Source organism: Micromys minutus, assembly GCF_963924665.1.
Source record: "Micromys minutus genome assembly, chromosome: 11".
In the NCBI taxonomy this organism is placed as follows: Eukaryota; Metazoa; Chordata; class Mammalia; order Rodentia; family Muridae; genus Micromys; species Micromys minutus.
The window spans coordinates 37495903-37519593 of NC_137980.1; positions in this window are offsets into that span (position 1 = coordinate 37495903).

Genomic DNA, 23691 nt, shown 5'->3' on the forward strand with positions numbered 1-23691 from the left:
TTAGGAGAATACCAAGTTACTGAGGTGGAAAGGGTGGTTGGGAGAGGGAGCACCTTCATGGAAACAAGTGGAGGGAGAGGGGGAATGGGAGTAGGGAGAAAAAGGGATAATTTTTGAAATGTAAATACAGAGAATATCCTATAAAATAATTAAAAATTATTTTGTTTATGTCTTGGTAGCTAAGTTTTCTGGGACCAAAGTGAGAGGGTCGGCAGCTGCCGTCGGTCTTCTCAGAGGACTGTGATGTCTGGGTCCAGAAAGTTGGAGTGGGGATGGAATGCATGATCCACCTCCATCAGGATCAGAGGATAAGACATTTATGTCATAAGTGAAGCTCAGGATTAAACTCCAGGATGATACCAAGATTTATGGTTGGTAGAAGGACAGGACACTTGCTGTGCAAATCCAAAGACCTGGGTTCAGTTCATGAAACCCTGGAACTTGCCTTCTAACCACCACATATGTGCCATGATATTTACACGTCCATAATATGCACATGCACATGTGTGCACACATACATACATATACACGCATAAATATTATAAAACATTTTTTTAAAAAAGATTTCTGGTGCAAATGGCAGGTAACATTCACTGACTGAGGTGTTTCTAGGTGAGAATCTTCCCCATAGGTTCTAGCACTTAAATATTGGTCACCAACTAATAGAAATATCAGGGAGGCTTGGGAATGTGGCTTCCTGGGAGGAAATGTGTCACTGGAAGTGGATTTTGTTTGCCTAAAGACTAGTGAGATCCTGGTTTCCTGCTCGTAGTTCAAGATGTCAGCTCTTGGATGCCACTGACTACCCTCTGATACCTCTGCTCCTCCATCATGGATTCCTAAGCCCAGATAACAATAAGTTCAAATAAGACCTTTCTCCTGAAAGTGCCTTGGTTATATATACTGCCTACAATGTTGACATAATGGGCAGAAAATACGAATGTGTCCATGTTTAGAGACATTAGTAAGTTAGGAGCAAGCAGCAGAGAGATGACACATAAAAAAAAGATGGGACTTGTCAAGGATGCCACAACAATATTCAGAAATGCTAAAGGGAATCTGAGAACATGAAGTGTCCCCACGGCCCAACAACGGTGACATTATCAAGAAGAAAGTGCTGTCCTCCATGTGGGTCTGAGACTCAAACCTAGGTCTTCAGTCTTGATGGTAGGTGCTTTCAAATGCTCAGCCTTCTCTCCAGCTCTTTTCCATCTTCCAGATTCTTTTCTCTTTCCTTATAAGAGAGTTAACTCTGGTTCCAAACCGAAGGCAAAGAAGCAATGGTAGAACATGACGATCTGGAGGACTACTGGGAGAAATACCAATACTGAAGGGAACTGCAGGCTGCTGGGCAGGTTCTCTCTCTTTACTTATGAGAATGAGGTGGGAAATGTACTGGACCCCCGCCTCTGTCATTGCCGTGGGTCTCCTCACCTCCGTAGTGAGTACAGTAGATTTCCTTCTGGTGCTAAGAGAAAACGTATGCTCCCTGTGGTTTCCATTACATCCGATTTTTGTCTATGTCATTTTTACTTCACCCAATGAGGAGTTTTCTCTTCTCCTTCTGTTCCCTGTTTCATATAATTAATAGATTGCGTGTGACTTGTGTGGATTTTTCACTTCCAGTGAAAACCTCTAGGTTGGTCACTTTGCCCTCTCTCTGAAAAAGTACCTAGGTTACCATCCTTGCCACCGGCATTTTAAAATGATATTGTATTGGTCTGCTCTGTAGAAAACCATCCCCATTCAGTGAGTTACAGAGCCCTCGCTACACAATGGAATGAATCTGACTCACACTTCCCTGGCCTAGGCACACTCAGCCTTTGTAATGATCACACACACACACACACACACACACACACACACACACAAACACACATACACACACACACACACACACACACAGAGGCAGGGGAGAGGGAGCCCTTAGACTCTGAGTCTACAGTGTTTTTGCAGGGAAGACTTGGCTCTCCCCGTAGCCCATAAGCAGCCACTAGAACCCTAAACTCATGTGTGCACATGTTCCAACCAAACTTCATCCATCACAAACTATAAACTGCATATAGTTTTAATCACTGCCCTTGTTTTTCCCAAGTCCTCAACACGGGGCACAAGAACATGCATTCGAGGTATCCACAGCTCTTCAAAAATCAGAAGCAGGACAACTTGATTTGTGGGCCGTATTTTCCCATCTCCCTCGGGAACTACAGGGCTGATTTGTTTTTCTCGCTTGCAGAAAAATTCAGTGAACCAGAGAATGTACAAGGATTAGAGCTGAAACTAGAGAAAATTAGAGCAAAACTCCAGAGGTCTGCTAGCTCGAGTCTTTTCGGATGACAACTCTACAATGATCGTCTGATGGAATCCCTTATCTTATTTTAACTTCCTGTTTTCAATAAGCAAAGAGTTCATGTTTTTTGGATTCAGTTTCTTTCATAATGCTATTAAGTACAAAGATTAGAGGCCAGGCAGATGGCTTAGTGGATTAAGTGTTGGCCACTCAAGCATAATGACATGTGTCAGACATCCAGCACTCATAGGAAAGGAGAAGCTTGGTCATACCCACCTGTAATCCTGGCACTAAGGGAGCAGAGACAGGATGACTCCTGGCACTTTCTTGTTCCATCCGTCTAGTTGAACTGAAGTTTCTAGGAGATATACTCTCTTAAAAGAGTAAGATGGGTTGACAAAGAAACCTGACATTGACATTCAGCTTATACATGAGCACTCACATACGTGCATGTATACCTATACACATATACATGCATGCATACAAAAAAAAGGAGATGTGAACTTTTCACTGTACCTTACTGTTTCATAAAAAACAAACTGACATCTTAAAATATATTACAATGCAAATCATTACATACAATAATCTTGCATCCTGGAAATAAGCTTGCAATTTTGGGTTTTACCAATGTATGTGTTGTGTTGATAAAAAGATGAAGTAAATCAAGGTTAGTTATCTGAGGAAAAAAAAAACTGTGGCGAACATCAGTGAGTGATAATTAATTTCACTGGTTGTGACTTAACAGTGGGCTTAAAATAAACTCTCATCACCATCTCAGCTGAAAGAACTCTACCTACTTACGAAATATATTCATAATTACCAAAGGAGCCCCAGAAAGGAGCACATGGTGTCTCCTCCACATGGAAGGGAGTCGGAACTGCAATAATTGGTAAGGTTGTCAGTCTTCATTTTCAATACGGTTCAACATAATGAGTTAATTTAGGAGACTCTGAAGCTCATAATTAGTATTTTTCATTTTTATCAGAACAACCCTTACAGCATAATTGAATCTCATTGATCACTGTACAGATTCTTACTAGCTTTAACAGTATGATAGAGGTTACTGTGATGAGTTACACGGGGCCTATTCAATATGGAACTGGTTAGGTCAGCTGGTTACTGGTTAGACGCATGTTCTGTGGTTGGTTTCACTTCTGTTTGGGTTATCTGGACATAGATATTTTGGAAAAGACCCAAATGGGTGAATGTAGAGTTCTCAGATATGCCTCTATAACTTTCTTTCCAAGGTGTGTGTGTGTGTGTGTGTGTGTGTGTGTGTGTGTGTGTGCACATGTGTGTATATGTGAGTGTGTGTGTGTATGTGTGGCTGTGTGTACACATCTTCTAGCTTCAGGTCCCCCATTGAACAGCAAGTGAATTGAGGTGTGTTAGGTTGCTCACATTTCTCATTGGATCTGGCAGGGATCATCTGTCCCTTTGAAACTGTTTTGTTGGGTTTTTTATTTTAATTTCTACTTCTATCACAGTTTGCTTTCTGTTGCTGTGACAATACATGGGTCTGAACCAACTTCAGGAAGGAGCGAGTTTATTTTATTTTATACTCTCTAATAACAGTTCTTTAAATACTGGAGAAAAGGAAGTAGCCTTTCAGGATATAAAAGTGTAATATGACCATCATACCTGGAGACTAAGAATTGACTGATATTATAAAATGCCCAGCTAGTACTTGCTGCCAACCAGAGCATCAGCATACATCTGTTGAATTCTCTCACTTGGTGTTTTGTTCTTTGTTTTTCCATGATGTCATAGAGTATCTCTCTCTCTCTCTCTCTGCAAGGCGATATCATCAGCAGAAGAAATTTAAATTTTTATGTGAGAAATTGTGTAGCTCCATCAGAAGGCACTTAAAAGTGAGATCTTTCTCTCATGCAATTTTGACCACTGGTAACCATTACCTATATGTGATTTTTATGGATTTTTTTTAATACGATCTTATACCTCTTTAGCTCATTCTCCACATTTCAGCTGGATGTCATTACAGAGAGAACTTCTCATTTTATTAGTAGCTTCTTCTGATGTGGGCTGTAAGTAGGGAAGGGAGGCTAAATGCTTGATGGTTTCTTCTCTATCTACTTTGTAATCACCAATTGACATTCTGGGATTCTCTAAAGCAAAATAATGAGAGTCTGAATTATCATGAGAGATTTATAGATTTTTTGACATATTTAAATTCACTTCATTCATTAGCAATATTGACATGCATTTTTCCACTCGATGTCGACAAATCGCTCTTTTATTTGTATTTATGTGGTTTTTGGGTTCTTTTAGATTTTGCCAAAGCAGTTCTATTAGAATTTAACTCACATACCCAATGTTTTACTCATGTAAAACATGCAACTCAGCTGGCTTTATTATTTCAATAGAATTTTGTATCATCCTCACAATCTACCTGTGGAAGTATGGCTGCTATCTCCCAAAGGAACACTGACAATTATCAGCGCAGCTCTACTTCACCTCTTCTCAGAGCCTCAGGTAACTATTAATCTTCTTCCTTACTCTAAAAGATTGCTTAGTCTAGACATTCCATATAAAGGGCATATATTCAATATATAACCATTAGTAACTGGCTTCTTTCACTTAGCACAGTGTTTCCAGAGTCCATCTATGGCTGGCATACACTAGCCCTTCATGGCATGTTACAGTCTAAAGATATTCCATTATACAAATGCAGCATGCTTTAAAGATCTGCTCATCAGTTAATGAGAATTTTGGTACAGTCCACTATTTTCCATTGTGAATAATTCTGCTTTTGACATTTAGGAACATGCTTTATTTCTACTGTGTATGATAAACCTAGGAATGGATTGACTCCACACACAGTTTCCAAGATTGGTATATCATTCCCCACTCCTTCTAGCTATGGATGGGGCTTCCAATTTCTCAGCAGCACCTGTTACTTTCTTGTCTTCTTGATTATGCCTGTCCTAGTCAGCTTTAACTGTCAACTGGACACAGTTTAGAGTCACATGGGAAGGGACTTTGAAGAATTGCCTCCTTCAGATTAGCATATAGGCATGTCTAGGAGGAGTATATTTCTTTATTGTAATTGATGCCTGAGGGCCCCGCCCAGTGTGGGCAGAGCCATCCCTGGGCAGATGGCCTGGGCTAAATAAGAAAGCCATGTGACTATGAGCCTGTGAGAGCAAACAAGTAGCTTTGTGTCTCTGCTTCAAGTTCCTGTCCTGACTCCTCTAGTGAGGGACAGTGACCTCTATACTGAAGTTAGCCCTCTGATCCACTGATCTACTTTTGGTCAGAGTGTTTTTTATCACAGCAACAGCAATAAGACTAGAATGTGGCCAGAGTACCTGGTGGTATGTTTTCATAGTTGCAGGTCATGGCTTCTTTGTTGTAATACGTTAGCTAATAACAAGATTTCAGATACTTTATACTACCCCCTGGTCTCATATTCTTCACAATGACTTATGAGAATTATATTACTTGACAATCAAACTTTTTCATATTTTTATTATTAGTAAAGGTAATCTAGAATTATCTATAATTTAACCTCAGTTTTGATTACTTTGCAATCTTGGACATTTTTCAAAGTTTTATAGTTGTGTGTGTGTGTGTGTGTGTGTGTGTTGCTGTTGTTGTTGTTGTTGTTGTTACTTAGCAAAGCATAAACTGAAGAAATTCCTATAATTTAAAAGACACATATATCAGGTAAAAACGACACAACATTAAAAAGTTCAATTAGGTCTGAGGTTTTATAGACCATGAATTAATGGCATCCGGAGCACTGCAAACCTAATTAATTTGCTTAAGGTAGTTAAACAAGAATATGGTCAAGTCAGGATTACCTTTTAAATGATTAAAGATGTCTCTGTCACAAGGCAGTATAAGTATATAACCAAAATGCCCAGAATGCAAATCTATGGTGAGGTCACGGCCGTTGGAGTGGCTTGATCCATAGCTACCAGAGCTTGCAGCATGGCTGGTTCACACCATGGTGGGTGAAGAAGAACAGGACCAGAATCAGGGATTGGCTGTAGAACAGAAGCAGGGCTGAGTTATAACATCCCAAGACTTGCTCTCAGTTCTACTAGTCAAGTTTCACAGACTCCCCTTAAACAGCACCATCAACTAAGGATTAAGTTCTCAAACAAAGAGCCTGAATAGGGGAAAACCCATTTTAGCTCAACCCATAACCACATCCTTTCTTAGCTTGGACCAACATTAATGACTCCCCCATATCTAAAACAACACCTAATACCCTCCCCCCACTGTACTCAAAGGACGGGTCCATGGCAGGCCTGTTACAATGTGAGTGCATTTATTCACACGCCAAATAACTAGAACCTCTTCACAATTTGTCTTTTCAATCTTGTTCTGATTTAAAGGTTTAATTCCCAGCCCTGTCATCATCTGCTTTATAAAACTTCATGCTTAAACTGGCATGAAGTCAGAAAATGCTTCTAAAAAAATGAATAGGTACCACAGATAATAAAGTTAGACATCAGTGCATTAAACCTCTTTCTCCCCATGGCCAGCCATCACTGAACGGCATAACATCTGTCACAATAAAGGGCAATGCCTTATAGATGAGCTGATGGGGCAGCATAAAGGGATGAAGATGATTCATGGCTGGCATCCAATGAGATGGGCAAGTTCTTTCTTTAATGACATCCACGTGCTGTTTGTGGAGAGGTGATGCTATCAGAGGTGCCACATGGAAGAAAGGCCAAATAAAAGCACAGTGACTGCACAAAAGGCTCCTCCAAACGTCCTGTGACCTGGAAAGCCTCCGTGCTTTATCTGATGGGATTTAAAAGCCAATGTCTAACATGCTTATTAAAAATAGATAAACGTCAGGACCTCCTCCAAAATCAAGAAATCAAGTGCTTTCGGAGACTTGGGAGAGATCTTGGCGGGTCCTGGAAAGACAGAGCCCCAAATTCAAGATCTTCAGAACCCATGTGAATGAAAAGCCAGGTATGGTCATATACACTTGTAACCTTGGTACTAGGGAGGTAGAGGCAGATGGATCCCTGGTGTTCATCATCCAACCAGTTTAGATGAATTGGTGAGTTCTAGGACAATGAGCCTATGCCAAAGAATGTGTGTGTGTGTGTGTGTGTGTGTGTGTGTGTGTGTGTGTTGTAAACAAAGATAGACAGAATGAATGGAATGGCAATTGAAGTTAATTTCTAGACAGACAGACATACACACACACACTTGTACATCATACACGTGTACCTGCACATGTACACTGTACACACTTAAGCACATGCAATGTACATATACACATACATGCAATATCACCTGCCTCAAACTCTATTTTCTGTTGTATTCGAGAATATATGAAACTTTGGTTACAGTGGTAACACAGAGTGAATATTTTAACTGTTTATTATTTGGTCCCATATAGTAGGAGGCTATGGAAAACTTTCATATCTTTAGCAGAGATTGCTTTGACATTTTAAGTTTGAATTACCCATCTAATCCACAGCTGAGCAAAGCTATATAACCATTCTGGCCCCTAAGTTGAATGTGGGCCACATTCAGGTTAGTAACTTAACTATAAAACTGCTCCATTGTCTCCTCCAATAAGGGCAGAAATCTTCCTGCTGTCAGCTCAGGCCCATGAGTTACTCTGTAGAGCAGAAGCCCTGGGAAATACACTGGTCATTCAGCACAATAACCAACGACTCCTTGTCATCTGAAATCTCCAAGGTTAGGAAATTAAATTACTACAGAATCATAAAGCAGGTTGCCTTGCTTCACACACTAATAACATGTAATAGATTCCTTCAAGAAGCCCAAAGAATACACTGAAATCATTTCCTTGTACCAAGGGGGAAACCAAGGCACAAGTGGTCGGTTATTAAGGCTTAAACGGATGCTAAGTAGAGTGATACCCAGGACTGATCACTATCCCGAAGCAAGAAGACCAAAGTGGCTTGAGAGTAATATTTTGCCCAACACAGCAATGGAGCCTCCATGCCAGAATGAAGTCACTTGGAACTTCGAACTCATCAACTAGGATACATGTTGGCCTAGCCAGATTTGCTGTGACGTTTGTAGGAGTCCATCTGTTTTAAGTGCTGGAAATCGCAGCTGCCAAATACAGATCACCCATTACTACTACAAAGAAAGTTATTTACAAAGGACCATTGTGCACACTGGAGTCTCAACCTTCTCTTAAGTCATAAATCAAGCAAGTGACGCCTGAGAAGTAGGCTCATGTGTCCAAGGTTAAAGATAATCCAGCCCTATCTCTTCACAGCACAGAGGGTTTTTTCCTCCTCTCTCCTGATTCTGGCTAGGATGAGGTCAACCCAGGGGAAGGCCAGGATGAAACTTTTTCTCTCACAGTCTGATCTGCATATGCTTGACTTTTTTCTTCTTCCCAAAGTGCCGGTGAGTGTTCATCAGTTAACACGGCAAGGACCACACTATGAGGAAGTCTTAAGATGGAAAAGGTTTGAGATCATGGGAAAGCCCTAAGTAGCCGATGCCCACAACTCGTAACTTACCCACTGCTGTAACAGACAGACAGACCCAGGCTACTGGTCCCAGGGAGGATCTGCTAAGCTCTCATGGCCTGGTGCTGCTGGTACTTGGATGGCTATCCACTGACTTTTTCCTGAGATGAGATGTTGGTTTCCCATCGTGTGCTGTTTCTTTCCTTATTGGTTTTGGCAATGCTAAGTGTGCCTCTCTAGCTCTTCTCCCACTCACCAAGGAGGTTGTTCGAAATCGTCCACATTCTTTTATCTCCTACATCCTAAAGTGTGTGCATTTTAAAACTCATGTCCTGCTGTGAAAGATGTGTTTCTTTGTACTATAAACCTCTTTTTTTTTTACCTTATCTCCCTTCCATTAATCAGTCTTAGTCTCTCTACCTCTCCCTCTCTGTCTCCCTTTGCCTCCCTCCCTCTCCCCTGCTATCTCCCACCCCCTCCCTGTGTGTCTGTCTGTCTGTCTGTCTGTCTGTCTGTCTGTTTTACTCTCTTTCCCTAATATAGACTGTGATCTCTAAAGATATGAGTATTTAAAATGTTAATTACCCAAACCCAACACAGTGTGTGGTAGACAGTGTCACCAATACATCTTATTTAATGAATTACATAGTATCTCAACATTTTATCCAAGTTTAATTCCAAAATATCATCTGGCTCAATTTATTCATTCTGAAAGATAAATAAAGTGGAGCCAGAAAAGGCACTGACCAGAGATTACACCAAGTCCAGAGGTGAAAAGGAGGTCAGAGGAAGAAAGTCCACAGGACCTCCAGACCTTTGGGTCCTTTGTTGTTATACTGGGCTACATGGGGCTATGTTGATGCATATGGACATGCTCAGTCCATACCTCAATGCCACCTTACCCTTGCTGGACCCCACCCACTCCTGTTAGTGTCTGCTCTTGTCATAATTTTACTTCAGAATTCAAGTCATCTGTTTAGCTACATTTCCTATATGTGCATGAAATCTAAGAACCACAAATGACTAATTTCCTTAATGTAACAGCCCACAGTCACATTTGGTTTCCTGAAAGGTAACATAACTTAATTCTTCTTGGTGGCTGAAAGATGGCTGCTATTCACAGAAACCACATTTGGTTCAGCTATTCATCTGTTGACAGATATCGAGGCTGCTTCCATGGCTTCGATGTTGGGAAACATGCTGCAATAAACATGGATGTGCAAGAATGCTGTGGTGTGTCACTGTGAGTTTTCTGGGGAAATGTCCAGGAATAGTGGAGCTGCTCTATAAAATGAATTCAATAGTGCCTAGGCTGGTCTACATTTTCACCTTGTCTTAGGATTTTACAGCTGTGAACAGGCCCCATGCCCAAGGCAAGTCTTATAAAGGATAACAGTTAAATGGGGCTGGCTTACAGGTTCAGAGTTTCAGTCCAGTATCATTAAGGTGGGAACAGGGCAGCATCCAGGCAGGCAGGGTGCAGAAAGAGTTGAGAGTTCTACATCTTCATCTGAAGGCTGCTTGTGGAAGATTGACTTCCAAGTGAGGGTCTTAAGCCCAGGCTGACAATGACACACCTATACCAACAGAGCTACATCTTCTAATAGTGCCACTTTCTAGACCGAACATATACAAGCCATCACGCACCTTTTGATGAAGGTAAGATCCTGAATGACATCTGTCCAGGTATGTGGACTTCATCCTAAGATACAGGAGAAGTGCTGGCACAATTCAGTGCTCAGGACTGAATTAAGTGTGTTCTGAAGAGGCAGGCAGTAGGCAAATATTTGCTGTTATCTAGCCATGATGCTATTACTTACAGCAACGTTATTACTCATAGCAACTCTACAATTCTAGAAAATTCTCACTATATTGGCTACATTCTATAAATAAGTTCTGTGAATATATGCAGCCATACCAAGACACGGAACTTAATATTATCAGATAAAATACTAATTAAAATTAATTTCAGTCACTATAAGCCTTTGAAGATATGTTTTGGGGCTAGGGAAATGGCTCACTGGATAAAGCACTTGCTAACTAATCACAAGGAATTTATTTCAGATCCTAGACCTGCACCCCTTTTAAAAACCAGCTAGGCACTGTTATGCATAAGCCTGTACCCCATGTGCAGTGAGGATTAGAGACAGAAGCATCCTGAGGCTTTTCGGCTACTTGTCTAGCTCTATGTTCAGTGAGAGACCCTGTCTCAAGGGAATAAGAGTGTATATTGGAGTCCATGGGCATAGGTATCCACACTGCCCAGAGACACGTGCTGAAGAACTCTCCTGAGCAGAAAAGAGTTGGGTTACATGGTCTCTGAAGGCAGGGACGTCAGTCAACACTTCACTGGCATCTTTTGGGTTACTCTGTCATTACTATAACTGAGGTCGCTTTATGTTCCTTCTCTGCGTTGCTGTGAGTTCCAAAGTTGGTGAGTCTCTTAGGCTTGGCTTAGGTTTGTTGCCCACTTGGGGAGGAAAAAAATATCTAATTGATATTCTTGTCAAGGCCTTTACTAAGAGTGAAAGCTAACTACCTGAAGAAATAAAATTACACAAAGCACCAGTCCCAAATAAGGAGAATTGTTAGTGAATCTTTTGGCATGGTCTCAACATCTGTTTCCTCCAGCCCTGTATGCAGAAACCTAGTCACCAACGCAGTGGTGGACATTAGAAGATGAAGCCTTCTGCACTTCTCTCAGAAGCCTTTCACTGTGCTCTTGGGTATAAATTTACTGTCTTCCCAAGCACCATTATTTCTTTTAATCCTCATATTTAACATCTATCTCTCTTAATAATTTCACTCCAGAAAGATGAAGCATTTAGGGAGTATTAAGTCACAGAGACTAGACCCTCATGAATGGGATTGATGCCCTAACAAAGGAGACTTAAGGATGCTTTTCCATCCTCCTACTTTTGAAGGATGCAGTGAGAAGGTGACATCTTTGAAGCAGAAATCATGGCCCTAGCAAACACTAAGTCTATGCCACAATCTTGGACTTCGCATATTCCCAAACAACTTCTGTTGTTTATAAGTTATGCGCCCTAAGGTATTTTGTTCACAGCCAAAAGTGGACTCGAGTACCTGTGTTTACTGTGTCAAAATAAGGCCCATCAAGGGAAGAAAGTGAGATGTATCGCACACATTCCACAAGGCAGATGCAGGAGTTAAGTCCACGTCTGAGGTCAAAACAATGACATGCTCAAGCTGTAAATACTCAGCCTCTTTCAGACTGGCTACATTCATCATTGCTTCACAGACACCGCTGTGTGGCTCTTGCATTGATGGAACATGGCAAAGATGGTATTTTGATCAATAAATTGTGGTATAAATAGAATAGGTAGGTTCTAAGATGAGAACATACTGCAGAGATGTACTTCTCTTTCCCTCCCCCTCCCTCTCTGTCTCTCTGTCTCTCTGTCTCTCTGTCTCTCTGTCTCTCTCTCTCTCTCTCTCTCTCTCTCTCTCTCTCTCTCTTCCTCCCCCGCCTCTCTCTCTCATTTCTTTTTCTCTTTCTCTTCTGTACTTGCCCTCACAACCCACCAGCAATGCTATCAAGAAGCCAATATACCTAGGAAAACCATACAAGGCTGTTCCATGTAACAGTGTGGCCTGCTAGAGGCTGAATGAGCAAGCCCTGAAGTGATGGCTCCCTTAGCTTTAGGACACTGTTTCTGGTGCCAAGTAAAGAAGTAATGAGTGACACGCTCTAAATCGGAACAAATTCCAGAACCTGTGACAATAGGATGCCGTTGATGTAGTGTGTAGAAGCCAGGTACAGTAAGTGGCCTATCTGACTCTACAGTCACCAAGGATGGTTTTGTAATCAAGCACAAACATGGCTTCAGGATGAGTAGTAGGGGAAACTGGAAGTGTTTGAAAAAATAGTTGGTAGTCACTGGTCAGTGCTCTAGTATAACTTCGGTGAAAGCTCAGGAGAGGGTGGAGCATTAACATAAAATGAACAAAAAAAGAGGGGGGACCCTTGTTAGTGCCATCTGAGCTAATGCATAAAACAGAAAATGTCCCTAGAGCACTGGGTGGTCCAAATGAGGAGAGTCTCAGGAACCCAAGGCTTCCTGGTTTCTCCCCTTTAGCTGCCATTAAAAAAAAGTGAGAGAGCAAAGAGAATTGAAAGAAAACACATATTAAATTGAATGAAGCCAAGGACAGGTGAGCTCACAAACCTGAACACTTTGAAGCCTCTTTAGATTGTGAATGGTACTAAATCAGAGGTATGACTTATAGACAAAGACTGTATATAAACAGCTTGCACCATGAGTAGCAGTTCTCACACTGATGGATGGGATTATATATCTCTTCCATCTGGAAAGGCTTTATTACTTCTATGACCAATAATATTTGCATCTCTCTTTGTCTCTTTATCTCTCTACCTCCCTTTATCCTTGTGCCCCCAACATTTCTTGGCAATACAGATCAGACATGGAAGCTATGATGAGCTACCAACAACTCCAGTCAATAGAACATCAACTCCAGATGTGAAGGTGAGCCAGCCTGTAACTGATCCCAGCTTAAGAACAGATTACTCCTCAGTTCTAGGCCATACTTAAATTAAAACTTTATGAACAAACTAAATATTATTTAATATATAGTCAAAATAGCACTGGTGGGACTGGGAAGATTACTCAGGGCTTAAGGACATGTGTTGTGCTTCAAGAAACTCAGCACCCACAATGGGTAGCCCATGACAGCCTGTAACTCTAAATCCAGGAAATATGGTGCCTCTGGCCTTTACAGACATCAACACACATATGAACGTGCCTCCACACTGACATTCACACATGCACATAATCCAAAAGGATAACATAGAGATAGATTCTGTTCACGTTAGCTTTACTTCTCCTTACCTGAAATTAAGTCATCAGAATGCTAAAGGAGCTATTATGTCATTAAATGGATGTCAAGATCCCACCTTAACAGTTTGTAACGTTAATAATTGATTTCAAGATATCTCTGGGATGCCAGAGGTTTTATGCAGACAGTGTCCCTTCCCTCCCTTCAAATTTTCTATACTGTTCTTATGATTATTCAATGTCATTGGTGTTCATTGTGTCGATGCATACATACATACATGGCTCCCTATTCCCATTCCCATGAACCCTTCAATGGTACTAGTTGATTTCTCATCCTATGTTATCCAGTGTTGTCTAAAATAAGACAAATGCATAGAAGGCTGAACTGCCCTTGAGATATGGTGCTCCAAAGTTGAGCTCTCTTAACTGAGCCAGGGTTAAGGATCAGACATTGCATTGGAGTGTGTAAAGGGGTCAGACAGATATGGCCCAAATCCAATTCACACATCATAGCAGTTGCCGGACCTCCAGGAAGTGGTTTAAATCCTCTGGGCCCCAGATGACCCATCTGTTAAGGGAGTTTAGAAATGCTGTTATTGAAGAGCTCATCTTCATGATGTAGGTGGTTTAAAGTATGCGCAAATTATTTGAGCCTATTCCACCAAGAAAATGTTGTAACTGGTATTAGGGTTCACAGGACACCAATGACTTGAGAGCTCTAAGGAACTGTGGATTTTCATGATAGAAGTATTGAGAAAATGAAGTTACCTGGAACATGTAAACATGAACAGCACAATGCCCGGTGCATACTCAAGACTTCATTAATATTAACTATTCTCATACTACTATATTCTGTTTATGGCAAAGACAGATATTTGCTTAAATACCTGATTCATCCTTTTCCCATTTCCTAATAGCAGCACCCCAATATTTGTGTGTGCAGACAATGTGCCAGATGAAAGGAGCATCTGGCAGCCTTGCTCATTCCTCCTGATGGCTGTGATAGTTCTCCCCAGTGCACACGCCTCTGGGGATCTTTCGGAAAAGTAAGACAATCTCATATTTTGTTTAAGAGGGCAGTATGTATGGGCTGCACAGTATGCCATCAGTCTCACTTGTAGCTAAGGGTAACCATGGAATACAGTTCTGTCAATTAGAGCAAACCAATTCTCTCCTGGGTATTTAAGAAAAAATTGGCTTCTCTGCCTTGGTACCCTTCTTTCTCATAATACTCACTTTAATCCTATTTGATATGTCAGCATCTGCTTTACTCAAGCAGTAGGTGCCGGGGGCCAAACTCAGGATACAATGAGATCATTTAGTGTTCTCATGGCCGCAAAGCTTATAGATCCCAGAGAAGGAAGCTGAACTGAGGGCTGAAGAAAGAGGGGCTGTTGGGTGCCCTGAGTTAAATGGTTAGTCAAAGCTACAAGGACAGGGCAGATGGCATTGTCTATGTCAGGAAAGTCAACCTGTAATCAGATGATAATCACTTAGGAAAAGGGGTGTGACTCTGAGGTAAGACTATTCCTTTGCCCTCTGGACCTCCATTCCTGGAGGGGGAGTGAAGTAGAACCCTATGACACCTACAGTTGGGGTTACAGTAGCCATCTTGAATATGAGGCAAACATAAAGGGCAAAACTTTTATTTTAAGCTTTGTGAGCAACTGAAAAGGACAAAAGGCACAAAGAATATTGTAGAATCCTCTCACCAGCCCAGGTATGCTTTGTTCCTGGTTTCCTACTATATCATATCCAGTGTTTGCAATGTGACTTGACCTCTGTATGTATAAACCTGATAAGGGCATGTTATTGCTGTTTACCAAGATATTGATGATATCTGTCTTAGTTAGGGTTTCATTGCTATACACAGACACCATGACCTTGGCAACTCTTATCAGGAAAATATTTAATTGGGACTAACTTACAGGTTCATAGGTTTAGTCCATTATCATCAAGGTGGAAGTATAGCAGCATCCAGGCAGGCATGGTGCACGTGGAGCTGAGAGTTATACACCTTCATCTGAAGGCTGTTAACAGAATACTGACTACAAGGCAGCTTGGATGAGAGTCTTAAGCCCACTCCAACAGTGTCACACATACTTTAACAAAGCCACACCTACTCCAACAGGGCCATACGTTCTAATAGAGCCACTCCCTGGGCCAAATAAATACAAATCATCACATTCCACTCCATAGCACCCATAGGCTTGTTCAAACATGTATCTAAGGGTCCATATCTAGCCATAGCATAATAAAACAGTACATTTAGTCCAACTTCCAAAGTCACTATAGTCTATAGAAGACTCAACAATGTTAAAAGTTCAAAGTCTCTTCTGAGATTCAGCCAACCACTTAACTGTAATCTCCAAATTAAGACAGAAAACCAGCTGGGCAAACTTTAAACTCTGCATCTCCATGTCTGATGTCAAAGCAGTCTTCAGATCTCCAACTCCTTTTTCATCTATGTTGTCTGCAACAAATTTCTTTTCCTGGGCCAGTTCTACTCCCTGTTATCAGCTTTCCTCAGCAGGTATCCTATGGCACTGGCATCTCAAATTTTCATGGTCTCCAAGGTAACTTCAATGTTACATATTCTTGTTTCAATGTCTGGGATCCACACATGATCTTCTGGTCTCCTCCAAAGAGCTGGCGTCACTTCTCCAGCTCTGCCGTCTGTAGCACTTAGGCTTAGGTTGATCCACTCCACTGCTGCTGCTGTTCTTGGTGACCATCCCATGGTACTGCCATCTCCAATACACTGGGGTCTTCTGCTGCAACAAGGCACCACCAATCACCTCTCATAGGTTCCCTTCATCATACCAAGCCTCAACTCCATTTTATGACCCCTTCAGTCCTGGGCTGTCAACTACAACTGAGGCTGCACCTTTACCAATGGCCTTCCATGGCCTCTCACAGTGCCAAACCTCAGATGTTCTTCATGACCTCTTCATGCCTTCAAAACCAGTACCACCTGGGTGACTCTTATACATTACCAAGTACAGCTGCAGCATGAGGTACAACCTTGACTATCTCGGTAACAGCATCCTTGTGCTCTCAGAAAATACTTCCCCGAAGATTTCAGCTCAGTGATGTTGGTCTCTTCTTATCACCAGTTTCTTAGCTCAGCTAACCAGCATCAATTGTCCCAGTTGTCTTTTCTATTTTTTACTCTAACTCCAGAGACACACGACTGAAGATGCTGTGTTCTGCTTGCAGGAACTGGAACATGGCTTCTCTTGTTCTATTACATTATCACCAGCTTGCTCTTTTCCAACTCCTTCCCTGCCTAAGCTCCACTGTCCTGGATCTTGCTCTGTAGATTGATATTTTAGCTCAGAGATCTGCTTGGTTTTGCATCCTGGGATTAAAGGTGTGTACCACTACTCTTGAATCTAAATTTAGTTGCATAGGATCTTGACCCAAAATCTCGCTCCCTTAATCTGTTATCTCCTAGAACACAGGATTCAGCTCCATTTTACTTCCTGGTGCCCCTTTAATACTCAAATCATATATTTTATATTTTTTCCTTTCTCAATTTGTTATGGTTGTTTAAAATGCTCTTCATGAGGCTTAACCAGAAAACAAAGTCTATGGTGGGCATTTCTGAAACTTCATTTGCCAATGCAATTAGTCTGAGTCTCTTTACCTTAGCCTCAGGCAGACTCTTCAGACAAGGGCAAAAAGTAGACACATTCTTCACCAAAATACCACAAAAATAGTCTCTATGCCAAATACTGAAATTCTCCTCTGAAACCTCTTGAGCCAGGTCGGCACAATTCAAATTACTCTCAGCAACAAAGTCTTCCATATTTCTACTAGGATGGTACATTAAGGCCCACTTAAAGCATTCCACTGCTTTCCCAATCTGAAGTCCCAAAATCCACAGACTTCCAAACAAAAGCTTTGTCAGGCCTACCACAGCAATACCCCAGTTCCAGTACCAAACTCTTATAAGCACAACATTTAATTGGGGCTGGCTTACAGGTTCAGAGATTTAGTCGATTATCGTCATGATGGAAACATAGGAGCATCCAGGCAGGCATGGTACAGGCAGAACTGAGAATTCTACATCTTCATCTGAAGGCTGCTGGCAGAATACTGACTTCCAGGCAGCTAGGATGAGGGTCTTAAAGCCCACACCCACAGTGACACACGTACTTCAACAAGGATACAACTACAACAGAGCCACACCTCCTAATAGTGCCTGGAATGAGCATAAACAAACCTTTACAATATTCAAGTAAAAATATTAATCGACTGATCATCAACATAACTTCATTTTCATGATAAACCTTTTTGTTTGGAGGCAGCAGTTGGCAGGGGCATTGCCAGTGCTTGTGACTTCTGAATACTACTCATGGAATGCCACATCTATGCCAAAGACAGTGTGCATAAAGTTCTGTGGACCTCCTCAGTCCTCTGTGTTCTCTGCCTTAATTGCTTCATGCACATTAACAGACCCTTCTCTAATCCTCCCATTAAGTCATTTGAGAATAGTGTGTAGAACACAGATTGCATTTGTAGCCCCCTTGTGAACACAGAATAAAGTGAGGGATACGGATGGCCATTGATCAATAATTGTAGAAAGAAATTAGAGCTCTGAAAACAATTTTAAATATATAGTAGGTCTCCAATAATATTATAAACTAATATCAGATATTCTGTCACTTAAAGAAACAGAATAAAGGGATATGAAATAAGATTGCTTCATCCCATTTCAGGGAAGCTTTATTTAATAAAGACAAGATGTCTTTGAGCACAGGGATCTCTCCCCCTTGTAGTGCACTGCCTTCAGCCTGAATATTGTTCTCAGTTTAATGTTTAATGCCCTCTGAGATCAGACAGGAATCAAAAGCAATGACCTGATGTGCTCCGTAGATGATAAACACAGTATTTGCCTCGGTGCAGAATAATGAACAGCAACAAGGCGTGGAGGGGAGCTCTCACCTCCCGCATATGAATGGAGGGCAGCTGCCCAGGGAGGGCCCAAGGACAAAATGCCATGAAGACCTTCAGACAGTGCGATGCCTGACTCTATCACCTGATCCTTTTAAAGAACATCTTAGAACTTGCTAGATGACTCCATGTGCCAAAGTAGTGTCAGCAAGGTGGACCATGAGGGGAAAGGCAAACACACCAGCACAGGAGGGATAGCTCAGGGCTGAGGAGCCTCCAGCCTTTGATTATGATAACATCTGCTGATGCTGATGCTGATGCTAATACTGCTGCCACTGTGCTCTTTCTCATCCCAAGCCTATCTGCCAATCTCACTTATGTGAGCCTGGCTCTACACAAAATACAGACTGAAGGAACTGTTAAAGTTTGGTTTTATTATATATATATATATACAATCTTGACAAGAAGAAAAACAAGCAAAATGGAGGGAAAGAAAATTTAAATGGGCAAGAGTATTCTTTTAAACATTTAAGTTTAAATGACTTTTCAGTTTCTGCATGTGTATGTGTCCATGGACATGGGTTCCCGTGGAGGCCAGAGATGATGTTTATTTATCCCTGAAGTTGCACAGGATGTAAAGCTACTGCAGTGGGTTCTGGGAACCAAACTTGGATCCTCTTAAGTGCCGAGTCATCTCTTCAACTCCAGAGCCAGGAGAAATCGGACTGAATGGGTCAGATGCAGAAGTGAAGAAGCAGCGAAGACCATTTCAGGATGACTTGTGTTGTTTTTTAGCTCTTAGAATCATGATTAGATTATTTAGTAATAGAAAATCTGAGTCCTGGAACAGAGGGGCCGAGTTAAAGATCCAGAAGAAAAACTGTAGGTCAGGAACGTGGACCCCTCCTGGATTTGGCCTGGGATAATTGATTCAAAGCAAAGTCTGCAAGGTCACCAGTAGTCTGCCAGAACATCATAGAATGACATCAGGCTGATGAGGCATACTGGACTGCTGCTGTAGATACTGTGATACTCAAAAGTGTTCCATCCATTTACATAATGGCTCCAAGGTGAGAAAAAGACAACAGCCACCGGCTTAAGACAGCACATCAAAAATATCCCTCCTCAATGCATGTATTCTTCCATCTCCAGGGAGTAAGGGTTTTCCTAAGCCAGCCCTCCTTGGGAGAATCAAGAGAAAAGGCCCCGAAAATGAGGATCGAATCCTGCCTCAGAAATAAGAGAAAGAGATACTTAGAAAACGGCCATTAGACTTGAGCAGAGACAAGTCACATAGAGAGTGAATCCCAGCCAAAACAGGCCGTGGTGTCTTCTAGCTTTTCCTGTCCAGTGGATAGAGAGTTAAGGTCACAAGAGGATGGTCCCTCACAGCCGTGAACACAGCTAACATTACAACCTGATGATACAACGACAGGAGATCTGGTGTGAGTGTGGGGGTTTTAAATTTGCTCAGACGTAGTGTCTCCTCCCCTCGTGCCTTCTCCTTTAAGATACTCTGTGCATAAGGAAATGACAAGAACTAGGAAGAGGTGCACTAGTTCTAGCTCTAGGGGAGATCATTCTAGAAGTTGGCAGCTAGTCAAATGCGCAGAGCAACTGACCTGAGTTGCCCAGTCCCAACAGATACATCTACATGTCTGTCTCTGTTCTCCCATGCCATCCTCCTCATGTCTGCTCTAATCTCTCTCTGTCCAAATATCTGCTTATAAAGAGTCCAAGCCATTGAGCACTAGAGCTCAACAAACAACCTTCCATCCTTGAGCCATCGTACCTTGAAGGTCTTGAAAACCCAAAGCTTCAGTGACCCTTTTAGAAGGACATGTTTCATCCAACTGCAAATGGAGAAAGCATGTAGATTGTTAGAATCGAGTTAGTTAGATAGAGTAGCCATGTTCTCTTTCCTTTTCTCGGGGCACCACACAGAGAGAGACAGAGAGAGAATCAGTAATGTCTTTTGGCTTTTTCTGTGGCATTCTAAACAAACATCACTCATGTGAGTTAAAGTTCGGGAATAGACCAAAGGACACACACCACCGAAGACCAAAGCCCTAAACCAATGAGTTTATTCGGGTCATTTGCAGGAACATGGGTGAGTCAAAGTCAACCCTGTCACCAAGGTGCTCACTCTCAGTGAACTCACAAAGCTGCAACCCTGAAGTCCCCTGCTGGAATCTCAGGTGTCTGTCATTCTCCCAGTAATCACCACTGCATATATAACTGTGGGAACTGGCCTTGTAAGTACTCTGATTTGTTGCTGCCTGAGACATGTCTGTTTACTCCCTGAGACTCTTCTGGCCCTCTCTCTTCCTTCCAGGAAAGATATTTAGTTCCAATAGAAGGAAATCACTACATAGGAGTGTTTATTAGGACGTATGGGAACTAGACACTTAGCCCCACATACTCTTTTAGACACTCCTGGTCCACTCTTTGGCAGAAAGTGTTTTTTCCAATAATAAAAACATGACATTTTCTGGTGGGTGTTTCAGTTTTGTGCTGGAATAATCACTTGCTTATGAATCTGCTCCGACCATGAAGAATCTTTTTCACTAATTTGATAACTCATCTCGGAATTGTTAGCATTTTGTCTAGGTTCCACCCCACAGTTACCTGACAACAGCCAGGTATGCCTGACTCACTATAAAAGGGGCTGCTTGCCTTCCCTTCCGTCTCATGCACTCTCTTCCCTTCTTGCTCCTGCTCTGTCTCCTGGACCCTTCCATCTCTCTCCCCATTTCTCTCCCCCTTCTCTCTCCACATGCTCATGGCCGGCCTTTACTTCTCTGTTCTTCTTCTTGTCCCCTCCCCCCATTTTTCTGTCTCTACTACCATATTGACTCCCCTCCCCATGCCCTAAATAATCTCTATTCTATAGGGTTACCTCAGCATGGGCCCAGAGAGGCACCCCATTTCTTCACTCCTGACTGCACATCCACCAAACATATTCCTTCTTTCTCTTTGTTTATACAACACAACAGGCATTAATTTTAAATTTGACTTTGCACTTGGCTTGGCATTAACCTCCGTTCAATGGTTACCAAAAAACTACTTAGGACAATATTGGTAGGATTTTGATTTTAACCCCTTGACTTTCTAATTAATCCCTCCCTTGTTTTGATCTAAGTACGTGGTGGAAAGGGTAGTGTCAAATCTCCTTTCTTTGGGTCTTGCCAAAGCTTTCATTCTGTGATATGAGAACTCTTCACCCGCTGACTAGTGTTGGCTGCATTTACAGACTCTGATCAGACAGCTTTGAAACCTGAGCTTCCTGATTATCACTGTAGAGGAAACACTGAGAGCCTCAGGAACAACTGATCACTTATGCCAAAATTTAACTTTACACAGGGATCTCCCTGTTCACGGCACCATCACTGTGAGATTTACAGGACCCCAGGGTGAAAGGCTTGTTCTACAGAGTTTTTTGTGCCCACTCCATAAACCCTAGTCAGACACTCCTTTCGTCACCATGAACAAATAAGAAACTTGGGATAAATTCAGAAACTGCAAGTTAGCATCCTCAAACAATTGTGTCCTCAATTTCCCTGATTCTAGGAAATTTCGACCCTTGTTCTCTATAATGGATAGATTCAGCAGTAAGGGTTTAAATATACTTTCTTTTGGACAGCGTTCACAAAAACACAAATGAAGTCAGAAATGTTTGGTTGAAAATATACTTTACATAACAATATATACTAATGAGAAATTTTCCACGTGATGAACTCCAGGGGTGACTCTTTTTCTTCCCTGAATTGATGGGAGGCTTCTATTGTTTGGGTGCTGCATAATCAACATTATAGTTAGAAATTTCTCAAAGGGTTCAAACTGCAATTCAAGCTTCTCCTCCTCCTGGTCTAAACAGAAAAGCAGATGTACTCTTGTAGATGCCACATACGTAAATCAATACACCCTCTTGGAGAATAGAGCTGGAGATTCAATTTGAAGTAGCAAGCAGTTATAAAATTTTTCTAGGAATAGCTGTAACCAGTAATTACCTGATTGCTCTGAAGAAACCATAAAACTTTACTGATGGACATAAAAGAAAACTTAAATAAATGGAGAAATACATCATCACCCTGAATATGTTGGGAAAAGTGAATCTGTTCTCTAAATCAATGTGTGGGTTTGATGTGATGTAGTTAAAATGTAGTAAAATATTCCTTTACCTTAGCAAAGTAATGTATGAGTTTATCAGCACCAATGCGCAATTATAATCCAGGAAAATTATGCCAATATTGATATTACCATCAGAGAATTCTTTCATAATGACAAGATCTACAAAGGAGCAATAGAGGTTGTCTGGTGGGAGAAGACTTGGGCAGGTGATGGAGCTGAACGTGGAGTAGACAGGAGCATCTGAGGAATAATAAGGTTGGTTTCATAGGTATGATGGTGGTGGTGGTGGTGGTGGTGATGATGGTGGTGGTGATGGTGGTGGTGATGGTGGTGATGGAGGTGATAGTGGTGGTGGTGGTGTTGGAGGTGATGGTGGTGATGGTGGTGGTGGTGAGGGAGGAGGTGGTGGTTGTGGAAGTGGTAATGGTGGTGGTGGTGATGGTGGTGATGATGGTGGTGGTGATGGTGGTGATGGAGGTGGTGGTGGTGGTGATGGTGGTGATGGAGGTGATGGAGGTGGTGGTGGTGATGATGATGGTGGTGGTTGTGTAAGTGGTGATGGTGGTGGTGGTGGTGATGGTGGTGGTGATGATAATATGCTTATTTTAGGTATTTCAAAGAAGTTAAATTTATTTTGTAAGAAAGACCCAAATAGGTCCAGAGGGGTCCTCAGTAATTAAGAGCACCTGCTTTTCTTACAAAAGGACTGCAGCTCAGTCCCTGGTTCCACATCATCTATTGGCAGACAGCTTACAGCTGATACATTCAAAATACTCTCTGTTCACCGTAAACATCTCTCTCTCTCTCTCTCCCTCCCTCCCCCCCTCTCTCCCCCTTCCTCCCGTCTCTCATAATTAAAAATAAATCTAAAAAAGTAAGGTTCAAATAGTTTCAACCCAAAAATAATGATAAATAGATATAAAAAACTGACATACTAAACATCAAAATAAATGTAGCCAATATTTTGGAATCTACAAAGACACATTAGTCTGATTTTCATAAATACAAGAAATAATCTACAAGGGATAGTTGGAACAGTCTCCTACATCTCCAATCTAATCTTTTCTAATTTAAAAAAATCCTGTAAAGTTTGGAAGCAGTGTGC